Genomic DNA, 12217 nt, shown 5'->3' with positions numbered 1-12217 from the left:
CTGGACTGTATTTTCCCTGCCTTCCCTGAACCTTTCTTGACCTAAGAAAAAAAGAAACAAAATATCCCCCTCTAGTGGTCGAAGGCAGAATAGCAGCTTCCCATTAGTTTCTATGGACGGAAAAGAGCAGATACGGATCAAATGGTTTTCAATGCATTCCTATGGGAAATGCAGATTTGACCTGAGAACTTTTTGACTTGAGAACCGCCTTCCAATACGGATTAAGTTCTCAAGTCAAGACCCCACTGTAAGAGGTGTGGGCAATATACTAACCACACTTGCAACCAGTTAAGATGGAGAAATGTTGCCTCAACCTTTGTGTTGTGTGTGACACTGAGCATGGAGAAAAGAATGACGTTTAAAGAGTTGTCTGTGGATTTGAGAGAAACATTGTGGAAAAACATTGACAATCTCAAGGCTACAAGTCCATCTCCAGAGATCTTAATGTTTCTATGTCCACTGTGCGCAATATCATCAAGAGGTTTACAGCCCATGGCATTGTAGCTAATCTCCTTGGAAGTGGACAGAAAAGCAAAATTACTGAAAAATTACAATGAAGGGATGTTCAAATGGTGGATACAGAACCCAGATTAACTTCCAAACAAATTCAAGCTGATCTGCAGACACAGGGAACAACAGTGTCAGCTCACACTATCCATTGCCATCTGAATGAAAAAGGTAGGAGATGTTAGAAGACCCAGGAGGACACCACTGCTGACACAAAGGCATAAAAAAACCAAGACTGGTGTATGCCAAAACTTATGTGACAAAACCACAATCCTTCAGAGAGAACGTACTGTGGACAGATAAGACAAAAGTAGAGCTTTTTGGTAAAGGACATCATGACACTGTTTACAGAAAAAGAAATGAGGCATTCAAAGAAAAGAACACAGTCCCTACAGTCAAACATGGTAGAGGTTCAAAGATGTTTTGGGGTTGCTTTGCTGCTTCTGGCACTGGATGCCTTAACTGTGTGAACAGTATCATTAAATCGGATCATTGCCAAAGAATTTTGGGGCGCAATGTAGTGGCCAGTGTCAGAAAGTTGCGTCTCCACCAGAAGTCATGGATCTTTCAGCAGGACAATGACCCGAAACACACTTCAAAAAGCACTCAGAAAAGGTTACAAACAAAGCGCTGGAGAGTTCTGAAATGGCCAGCAATGAGTCCAGATCTGAATCCCATAGAACAGGGGTCCCTAAACCCCCAGTCTGTGGCCCGGTGCTGGTTCGTGGCCTGGGCTGGACTGGGGCGTGGAGACAAATCTCCCACCCACCCCCACATGCACTCCCCCTGCGCAGCCCCTTTGCACATGCGTGCAACTGCGTGCACCCCCACCCGAGCGCCCCACCATTTGCACATGTGTGTGGCTGCCCGTGCGAGCACCCCCCGACACCAAGAGACCAGACCCACATGCACACACACAAAAATCCCCACTCCCCACTCACTAAAAATCCCCCACTAAGAGTACACATAATTTGCTTTACTTATCTTTCTGATAAGTCATGAGATCTGTAAAACTCTTTTCCAACACTACATTTCAAATAAGTGAAATGTGTGTATACACTTTATGTAGTGTATGAAATGTAGGTAAACACTTTAAAAGTTTGCACTCCTATATATAGCTGCTTTTCTGAGGGTGGCTTACTTTGGAGGAAACAAGTCCAGGATTTCAATGTACTTAATAAGCTTTATAAACAGGGTGCATTTAATTAGATGTCGAGCTGGATAAACACATTGGCAAATCAGCTACCATGTTCTCTAGACTCAGAAGGATGGCTTGACAGCATATACCAAGATCCAGGTCTATAGAGCCTGTGTCCTGAGCACACTCCTGTATTGCAGTGAGTCCTGGACCCTTTGTGCACGGCAGGAGAGGAAGCTGAACATGTTCCATATGTGTTGCCTCTGATGCATTTTTGGTATCAGCTGGCAGGACAAACTTCCAAATAGAGTAGTCCTAGAATGAGCTGGAATTTTTAGCATTGTATACATTACTGAAACAGCGATGTCTACATTGGCTTGGGCATGTACAGTGGGGTCTTGACTTAAGAACGGCTTGAGTTAAGAACATTTTGACTTTAGAGCCACTCTCATAGGAAAATATTGACTGGACTTACATACTTAGATTTGAGTTAAGAACTGAAAAAAAACCACGTGGGAGGCAGGGAAAGTGCAAAATTTGAACTTTCAGTTAACTGTTGGCCAGTGAAAAGGGTGCCTGTCTGCTTCCTCACTCCTCCCAGCGTTTAGAGAGTGGATTGGGAGACAGTCTTCAGACTGCCTGGTACTGTACTGTACTGCCTGGACTGTATTTTCCCTGCCTTCCCTGAACCTTTCTTGACCTAAGAAAAAAAGAAACAAAATATCCCCCTCTAGTGGTCGAAGGCGGAATAGCAGCTTCCCATTAGTTTCTATGGACGGAAAAGAGCAGATACGGATCAAATGATTTTCAATGCATTCCTATGGGAAATGCAGATTTGACCTGAGAACATTTTGACCTGAGAACCGCCTTCCAATACAGATTAAGTTCTCAAGTCAAGACCCCACTGTACAGAGAATTAGTGCAGGGAAAGCGCCCCAGAGGGAGACCACAGTTGTGATACTAGAATATCTGCAAGCAGGATCTGAAGGCCTTAGGAATGGACCTCAACAGATGGGAAACCCTAGATACAGAGCACGTTACCATAGTCTTTCAAGACTGAAGAATGCCTAATGCTAGTGCTAGTGTACAGAGAAAAGATTTGCATTATCATGAACCAGAAATACTGTGAACGGAAACCAGAGATACTGGCTGAAAGTTCTGTAAACTACACTGCAACAAGGCTGGTGATATCATTAGCTGTTGCAATTATTATTATTATTATTATTATTATTATTATTATTATTATTATTATTATTATTATTATTATTATTATCATCATCATCATCATCATCATCATCATCATCATCATCATCATCATCATCATCATCATTATTAAATGAATGATTTTTAATCCACCACCCTGGACAGTTCCAAGAACCGCAATGGAATCACTTTTCTCATCTGGATGTTATTGGGGTTGTGGCATGTTGGGCAAGAAGTCTTTATTAATTATCAAAAATCGCCACTGTCAGGATGATTTTACCAGCAGAAGATATTTTCATTCATTGAAGACTATCACCTGTCCTACAGTCCCCAACAGCTTCCTGCTGATGAAATAGATTACACGGAAGCCATGGGACCTTCAGGGGGTATTGGAGGCATTTTACTTCTGAAAAATCTCAGCATCTGATTATATCATCAATAGAGATGGGGGTTATTTGTATACGAATATCCCCGCACAGGTGGAAATAATGAGGGTCTACTCATGACTTCGCCACTGCTGCCAGCTCCATGGCAGCTTCCTATCGCACTGTTCTCCGCAATGGATTAGCCACTCTCCAACCTAGCAGAGAGGCTTGTCATCCCACCTCCCGCCAGGACTGGGTAATCGACTGCGGACAACGGCGTGATAGGAAGGTACCACACAGCTGGCAGTGGCAGCAAAATTGTGAATGGACAGTCCAGCCCTAAGGGGTTGGACCCTCATTATTTCCACCTTTGCAGGGATATTTATTTATTTATTTATTTATTGAATTTGTACCCCGCCCATTTAGTCAACTGACTACTCTGGGCGGCTAACAGCATATACATAAACAATTTAAAATATATTTGTATACTAATACCCCGCCCTCTCTAGTCATCAGCCTTATGGAACAGATTTCAGTCAGCACCAGAAAAGAATGCATTCTGACAATTTCTTTAGTCAAGAGAAAAGAGAAGCCTAGATCAGTGATGGTGAACCTTTTTGAGCCCAAGTGCCCAAACTGCAACACTAAATCAACTTATTTATTTCAAAGTGGCAATACTGCAATTAAAACCTGAATGCTGAGGTTTTAGTTTAGAAAAAACAACTGCTCCTGCACTGCCAGGGTTAAATGCTTGTCATCCCCTCATGGGCGGTATTAACAAATAAATACTTACTGGTGGGGCAAATCTGCCTTCCAATGAGAGGGAGTTCCAAAGGCTGGGAGAGTCTTTGAAACACAGCTGCATATTTGATAGTGCAGGGATGGTGTTAAAATACCTGTATGTGTTTCAAACACTTAGGTTGTTTTCTTAATGGGCTCCTTATAATATCTTTTTCATGGCAAGGGCAAGAAAAAATATCTAAAAAGAGGCGCAAAAAAGCGTCAAAGGCTTCATTGTGTGACTGTGCACATCCTTATTCATTTATTCCTTTCATTTTGCCCCTAGCTCAGGGCTTTGGAAAGTTCCTTTTGCTGCAAATGCTGAAACATAACTTTTTGGAGCACCAGCCTAGAATCCTGTCAGAAGGCCAACATGGGGAGATTTTAACAATCAGAGGTATTGGTCACAGGGGACACATGAATAGGCCACAAATTTAAAACATCATGCAAAACGCAAGTGTGGATGAATCACATGGTCAGAGGGACTGCTGACATCATCTTCAGGACTCAGCCAATCCCAAGGGTGCTGCTGCTGCCTTGGGAACCCAACCCCACTCTCCCGGGTCTTTGTGACCTCACTCTGCTGGCAGATAAAAGGGGCTTGCTGGCCAGGGCAGGAGACTAGAACGGAGGCCAGTGGCCAGTCTGGCAGAGAGAGCGGCAGCAGCTGCAGGGGACCCAGCCCTTATGCCCAAGGCACGTTCTCTCGCAAAAGCAGATGAATTTGCTAAGTGGGCTTGCGAGTTAACAGCTCTAGGCTGGCGGAGATCTGTGGATTGAAGCTGGCTGATGTCGGCGATGGACCAGTGGGAAGTCGGTGGACATTGGCAGACAGAAGCTGGTGGAATCTCCCTGCGGAAGCTGGCTGAGGCTGCAAGGCCAGCAGAGGTTAGCGGATGAAGCTGGGGGATGTTGGCCTCCTGAAACCAGCTGGTGGAACCTTGGTGGATATCGGTGGATGGAAGCCCTGGTGTGTGTGTGAATGGCTGGTGGAGTAAAGGTGTGTGTCTGTCGGGGGGCGGCTGGTGTGTGTGTGAATGGGCTGGCTGGTGTTCCGTGGGAATGTTGCCGGGGTGTGTGTGTGACCCAAGCATTTGGGAGCTGGTGGAGGCTGACTTCAGAAGCGGAGTGGAAGAGATGAATGGGTGGATATTCCTGGCGGAAGCCAGTGGATGTTGATAGGCAGAACTTTGGGATGAAGTTTCCAGAACATTGGTCGGTGGATATGCCTGGGTTGAAGCGAGTTGACGGCAGTGGATGAGCTCGCCCCTTAATTTTTTTTCCTCTCTCTCTCATAGGGCCCGAAGCATCCTCTTCCCCAGGGGGATGCGAGGGACCAGAAGGCAGACGTCTTGCTGGAGCTGAACCAGGCCGTTGTCTCTGCTGAGGATACCTGTTTAGCCTCTTTTCCAAAACCAATAAAAGTATTTTCCGGAATGGTTTTGAAGAGGTGTCTTGTTTGTCAGGGGCTGTCACGGGATTATCTTCCCCATCCCCTCATTATATCTGGGGCCCAATGCCTTGGGTGGGTCTTTGTGGAGTCATGGCGTGGGGCCTTGTGATGTCACAGGATTTGGGAACACAATACAGTATTTCTCCATGCATGTGTGCGAGAGTGAGCCAGGCATTGTGGGTTCCCTGTCTGAGCTCCTAAACAAGTACAGTATATTATGTGTCGTGTTGGACAGACACAGGAAGCCAATGAGCCCTGGTGCCATTCAGAAAGGGTTGGAGTTGGGTACCCAAACACTATGGCCACCCCATAACAATAAACGAGACTCGCTCCTTCCCTTCCACCACTGCTCCTCACATTTGTTTGCCTGGCCTGGAGATTCAGGGGAGCCCAGTCATTTCCTGGCACAGCAGCTCATTCTCTGAGACCTGGCGAGCCCCATCTTCATCATCAACACCATGAGCACTCCATGGACTTACAGAGTGCAAGTGGGGAGAAAATATGCCACTTTAAAGAAGCTTCCAGTCCAACGTCTCATGCCAGTGCCACAACCGAGGAAATGGAGATGGGCAATGATTTGGAGATGAGCATACATTAAAATTCATGTGGATCCATGCCATGGATAGATGGCAAAAATACACTGGTATTGCAAAATCTGCTGCTTGAGGGCAGTGGCTGCCTCTGCCTGGTGCAGTGACGGTGAACCTTTTTTGAACCTGAGTGCCCAAACTGCAACACAAAATCAACTTATTTATTTCAAAGTGCCAACACTGCAATTAAACCTGAATACTGAGGTTTTTAGTTTAGAAAAAGCAACTGCTCCTGCACTGTTGTTAAATGGGTTAAATGCTTGTTACCCTCCCCCCATGGATGGCATTAACAAATACATACTTACTGGTCCTCCAGCAGAGGGGACTGCCGAAATCCGGGATTGGAGGACGGGTAAGTATTTCTCTAGGGCGACTTATGGCTCATGTGCCCACAGAGGGCTGCATGTGCCAGCTGTGGCACGCGTGCCATAGGTTCGCCATCACTGGCCTAGATGGATGACTGATAAAATTATTTGCCCCCTCCAAAAAAAGGGGGGTATGATGGTATTTTATTTCACCGCGGGTTTTCATGGATCAAAGTTTATTTCCTCACATGAAATTCCTTAAACTGTTATCAAAGGGCAACAGGCAAAAGTAAAAAGAAACAGAAAAGGTCTGAATCTTAAATACAACTTTTCAACATATTGGACATAAGGACAAAGAGAACTATTACAAAAATAGGTGGACAAAATAGAAGAGAGGGAGGAAAAACGGAAAACCAAGAAATCTCTTTTATTCAAAGATCAAAAGGGGAACATATTATATGACCAGAATAAAGAGATGATGGGAATAACACAATGAAGAACTACACAGAAGAAATGCAAAGATGACCAATTCTTTCAATAAAGAATTCTGTGATGAATAACCTGAAGTTTTATAAAGTGAAGTGACAGTTGTTTTCAAAGCACTTGGAAGAAAAAATCACCAGGAATAGATGGGATACCAATGAAACTATTCCAAGATACAAAGAAAAAATCTATCAAAATTCTATGATGAATACACCAACAAAATTTTAAAAACAAAACAATGGTCCACAAACTGGAAATGTTCAAATGCCAAAGAATGCACTAACTATAAAACTACTGTACTGCATTAATTTCTCATACAAGCAAAGTGATGTTCAAGGTTTCTGCAGCAAAGACTTTTATTTAATATGAAGCAAGGAATGTCCAAGCTGGATGCTGAAAAGGATTAGGTATTGAAGATAATATTGCAACTATACATTTGTTACTTGGGTGTAACAAAAAATTTCAGATGACAATCCATCTGTGCTTGAAAGGCTACAGAAAAACCTTTGACTGGGTGAATCACAAAAAGCTATGGATAATTTTAAACAAAACATGTGTGCCTTTACATTGTATTGTCCCGATGCATAACCTATGTATGGAAGTGAGAGCTGGACCATAAAGAAGGCTGACCGCCGAAGAATTGATGCTTTTGAATTGTGGTGCTGGAGGAGACTCTTGAGAGTCCCCTGGACTGCAAGGAGAACAAACCTATCAGTTCTAAAGGAAATCAACCCTGAGTGCTCACTGGAAGGACAGATCCTGAAGCCGAGGCTCCAATACTTTGGCCATCTCATGAGAAGACTCCTTGGAAAAGACCTTGATGTTAGGAAAGTGTGAGGGCAAATGGAGAAGGGGACGACAGAAGATGAGATGGTTGGACACTGTCAGCAAAGCAACCAAATGAATTTGACACAACTCCGGGAGGCAGTGGAAGATAGGAGGGCCTGGCGTGCTCTGGTCCATGGGGTCACGAAGAGTCGGACACGACTAAACAATTAAACAACGAAGAAGGAAGAAATTAAAATTGGTAAAGATTTTTTACACCTTGGTTCAATCTTCAATTGAATTGCAGACTGCTGTCACAAAATTAGAAGAAGACTGAGACTGCATCTATAAAGGAAGTAGAAAAAATCCTCAAGTAAAAAGAACATGTCACGGGAAACCACAGCAAAGAGCATCTACACTACGTAATTTTCAATTGCTGTGTATGGAATGAAGAAAGCCAAAACAAAACAGAAATTGATTCCTTTGAAATGTGGTTTTGAAGGAGAGCTTCATAGGAGCTACAGACTGCTAGAAAGACAAATAAGTGGACGCTAGATTAATTAAATCAAATGATGTCTAAACTCTTCATAGGAGCAAAATTGACGAAACTGAGGCTATCATACTTTGGACACATCATAAGACAAGACTCGACGAAAAAGGCAACAGTATTAAGAAAAGTTGAAGGAAAAGAGAAAAATCAAATACGAAATAGATTGACTCTGTAAAGGAACCCATGGTCTTACGTTCACAAGAACTGTGCAAGACTATTCAGTATAGAACATTTAGACGTCACTCATATAATGGAATTACGAGTACATCTGTGTGCAGATTGTAACACTCTAGTCACGGAACTCTCCAAAGAAGAAATCTAAGGATGATCTGGGAAATATCATTAATTCTCCAGTTTTTAATTGACAGACCTGGATATTTACTTGTATGCAGTCTTCAGCAATTCCTCATGTTTACAATTGAAATGCTTGGGTTCAGAGAGCACAGTTTTAGGGGCAAAGAAAATTCCTGTGATACTGCTGCTAAATTTCTGAACTTGTTTTGTGAAGAAATATGTATCATTGAATTACGTGAATTTGCTAAACTTTCTCTACTATAATAAACAATGTTTTCCAAGTGTGGCTCCCTGGCCAGGTAATAGCATCTTCCAAATACAAAAGATAGATAAAAGTAGCTTCAGGGAACATCAAGATTACAATATCATCTTCAGGGGGCAACTAAACAACCAAAAGAGCACATTTACTGGCTACAGAAAACTTGACTGGTTGTTGGAGAGGACTGGAAAAATGAAGGGGAATGGACAGAAATATTATGAGAGAACATGTGGCTAGATGGAACCCTGAAAAGGAGCATTCCACGCCGTAATACATTGGCCTGTTCATTCACCTCCATATGTGCAAGGCCCTTTCGATTTGAGAAGTCTTTGGGGGCCTAGGGAAAGAGGCAAGATGACTTTAACATCCAGAATTCCCCACCATCAGTCCCTATGTCAAAAGAGACACCTAGGGAGCTTCAGAACCTGGCAAGATGGAATTAAGAAACTTTTAATTAAGGATAAAAGGCCATTGCTGATGACATCATCAGTCTTGCCTGCACAGAACTGCGCCAACAAGATTCCAGCCTTTCTAAATTTTCTAAGAGTTTTACTATATGTTTTTGTGGATGTTCTTTTTAACTTGGTAAACTATGAAATTCAATATTCTTGTCTGGGATATACATATATGTGATATATTGTCAAACTGCCAATGACACCATATAACTGAAATAATTTACATATATTCAAAATACAAACAAACAGCTAGGGAGCTGCATCAGGAGTACAGGGTTTATGGAGGATAAATAATTAAAACTAATTACTGAGGTCCCAATGAAAAGTGTGCATATACATGTTGCTACTTGCATTGCAAAAGAAGCCTCCATTTTCACTGTGGGATTGCAAAATTTGTCACCATAGAAGGCAGGTAAATTACTAAATTCTCATTTTCCACCTGAGAAAGAATTACACTTTTAAAACACATCTATTACAGTAATTGCATTCATACAATTAATGTCTTGTCTAGTTTCCCCTAAATTAGCATTGAATGCATTCCAACTTTGCACTGGGCTCATTAATATTCCCAAAGTCTATCTGAATTAAGGAACTTCTTACAGAATAAAATAGAGATCAATTAATTCTGTCAGTTCAACCAGAAAGTTAAGGCTTATGCCCCTCAAACAAAAAATACTCAAAGGAACATTAATTGCTTTCCTTTATTCCATATACTGTACCGTGTTTCCCCAAAAATAAGACAGTCTTACATTAATTTTTCCTCCAAAAATGCATTAGGGCTTATTTTCAGGGGATGTTTTATTTTTTTCATGTACAACAATCTACATGTATTCAAATACAGTCATGTCATCTTCTTCTGGTTGCTGCACAATGGTGGAGGGCAGGGTTTCACTTAACTGGGACTTATTTTTGGAGTAGGGCTTATATTATGAGCATCCTGAAAAATCATACTAGGGCTTATTTTCAGGTTAGGTCTTATTTTCGTGGAAACAGGGTACTGTAGTTGGTTGCACAAAGCATCAGAAATATGGTTTATTTCTCTCCAAGACCTGGGGGGGTGGTTAGCAACAGATGCCCACCTCTCTCCATTACCTATGCTGACCAGGGCTGACAATAGTCAAAAAACCTCTGGAGAGCCACAGGTTACACCCTTGTCTAGAATGGTTTCCATCACATATTTAAGGTTTTATTTTGCAATCTCACCTTGAAGAAACAATGCCCCCTTTTTAATTGCAACTACTGAACTGTAAGTTTGTTTGCCCCTAAATAAAGACAGAGTTCTCACTCTCTCAATATTTTAATAGCCTCTTTTATTGCTGTATTTTGTACTACAAGTAGTAAGACTAGTAGCACTACTTAACCCTAGTAATGCGAGCATTTGAAGAGTTCTGTCAGTAAGCAGAAAAACCACTATAGGGTGGTCCCCCAATCTTAAAGAGCATCTTTCCAGATGTTGTGGGACAAATGGTATTGGAAAATCTCTGTCTTAAATGAAGTCTTCAAAGAACATGACCAGTATTACCTAAATTGCTGCAAAAGCTCAGGAACTGACAGTGCACACTACTAGATAAATCCAATTCTTGAGCAGATGGCACATCAGTTTAGCTCTCTATGCCTCCTCTGCAACTGGTTTGTATGCTGGGTGGAATAGAATTAGCATTCAAAACCATTAAAGTGCACTCTATACATTCAAAACAATGTTTAACATAGAACAAGAATACAAGGAGACAAGCTAAGAATGCACCTTAGGGTAAATAAGTCTGGAGTACTGACACCTTTTTACACACCTATGAGACGCTTTGTTTCGGGGGGGGGGGAGGACAATCTACGTTCTTACAATAAAATAGAGAAAACTCTACCTAATTCACAGAACAGCCACCGTATCCATACCAGGACGCTTATAGACAAGAAACATTAAACCACAAAATATGCAAACATCAGCAGCATGCCAGTGCAAAACACAGCCAAAGAAGCAATGATAGAACTTGAAAAGAGAAGCAGATGAGCACTTCTAGACAGCTACTATATTTAGGAAAACCAAAATATGATGCGGGGGGGGTTTCTATTGTTCTCCACTGATAGCGCGGGGAGGCAGTTTTCTTTTCATGCCTTTCTGTATTCTCGTTTTCTGCACCAGACACCTGAGGGTGAGAACATCTCTTCTGGCATCGATCACAGGCGAGCCAAGCCTCTCCCACCTGGTGCTTCCGAGTGCTCAACAAATAGCGCCTTTCAATAATCGATCAAGGTACGGATTTCCTCAAAATGGCTCCCCTTTTAGAACATTTCGCCTCAGACCTCTTCCCAGCACCCCTACGATGCCGCTTCTCGACGGTCTCGGTCTCCCACTGCCTTTCCGTGCCACGAACCCTCCTCTCCCCCCCCCAAACACACACCTCCCCGCTCTCGTTTGCCTCATAAAACCCATTAGCAGGAACATCCACTCCTCCTCCACCTCCAAGTATTATTACCAGGCTCAGCTTTGTCCACAAAAAGAGACGCTCCTTCCTCCGTTCGCTTCAGCCACCCTGGACAGCTCGCGGTCCTGCTGGCGCTCAACGCCTCCGTCCGTGCCGGTCTCCAGCCGCTACTGGGACATCCCGTCCCAACCAAGGGGAAGCAACAACTCCCCCCACACACACAAGAGCCCAGAAAGAGAGGGGGAGGGGCGCCCCGCTTGGCTCTAAACCGCCCCAGCCAACAGCCCCGCGCTCTCACGCCGCCCCCGCGTGCCTTCGCTTCCTCGGGGCGGGGGGAAGAAACGACCCTCCCGCGAGCTCACGCCGCAAAGCGCACGCGCCCTGCAGACATGCCCTTTCCTCCCATTCGAAACGCTCTCGACGCGGCCGAGGCGTTCCACCCGCCCCTCCGCATCTTTCGCTTTCGCCAATTAGAAGACGAGGACTGCAGTGGCCCTGCTTGGCCCGCCCTTTTCAACTGCCTTCTCTCGGTGGGAATGTGAGAGTCACGTGAGCGTTCCTTGGGCTCCGGATTGGTTTGGACAAAGATGGTGCTGGGAGGAGGAGGAGGAGGAGAGTTGGCGTGTAGGTACTGGCTGCCCCGCCTCCGT

At 43.7% G+C, this 12217-nt stretch overlaps 2 protein-coding genes across 5 annotated transcripts in view; one reads left to right on the top strand and one right to left on the bottom strand.

Moving 5' to 3' along the window:
* GPSM2 (G protein signaling modulator 2) overlaps positions 1-12021 on the bottom strand; it is a 90356-nt gene extending 78335 nt beyond the window's left edge. For 2 of the 4 annotated variants that reach the window (XM_072998057.2, XM_072998059.2), the window contains exon 1: positions 11619-12020. The gene's annotated coding sequence lies outside the window, so the exon portion shown is untranslated. Of the gene's footprint in view, positions 1-11618 lie in introns of all 4 variants that reach the window. The other 2 variants (XM_072998061.2, XM_072998060.2) reach the window with 2 other exon arrangements.
* A 95-nt stretch (positions 12022-12116) lies between these two features.
* AKNAD1 (AKNA domain containing 1) overlaps positions 12117-12217 on the top strand; it is a 42104-nt gene continuing 42003 nt past the window's right edge. Inside the window, exon 1 of the mRNA XM_020784630.3 lies at positions 12117-12191. The gene's annotated coding sequence lies outside the window, so the exon portion shown is untranslated. The remainder of the gene's footprint in view (positions 12192-12217) is intronic.

Source organism: Pogona vitticeps, chromosome 4, assembly GCF_051106095.1.
Source record: "Pogona vitticeps strain Pit_001003342236 chromosome 4, PviZW2.1, whole genome shotgun sequence".
NCBI lineage: Eukaryota > Metazoa > Chordata > Lepidosauria > Squamata > Agamidae > Pogona > Pogona vitticeps.
Note: the sequence above shows the minus strand (reverse complement) of the source record. Positions and strands in the feature narration are given on the sequence as shown.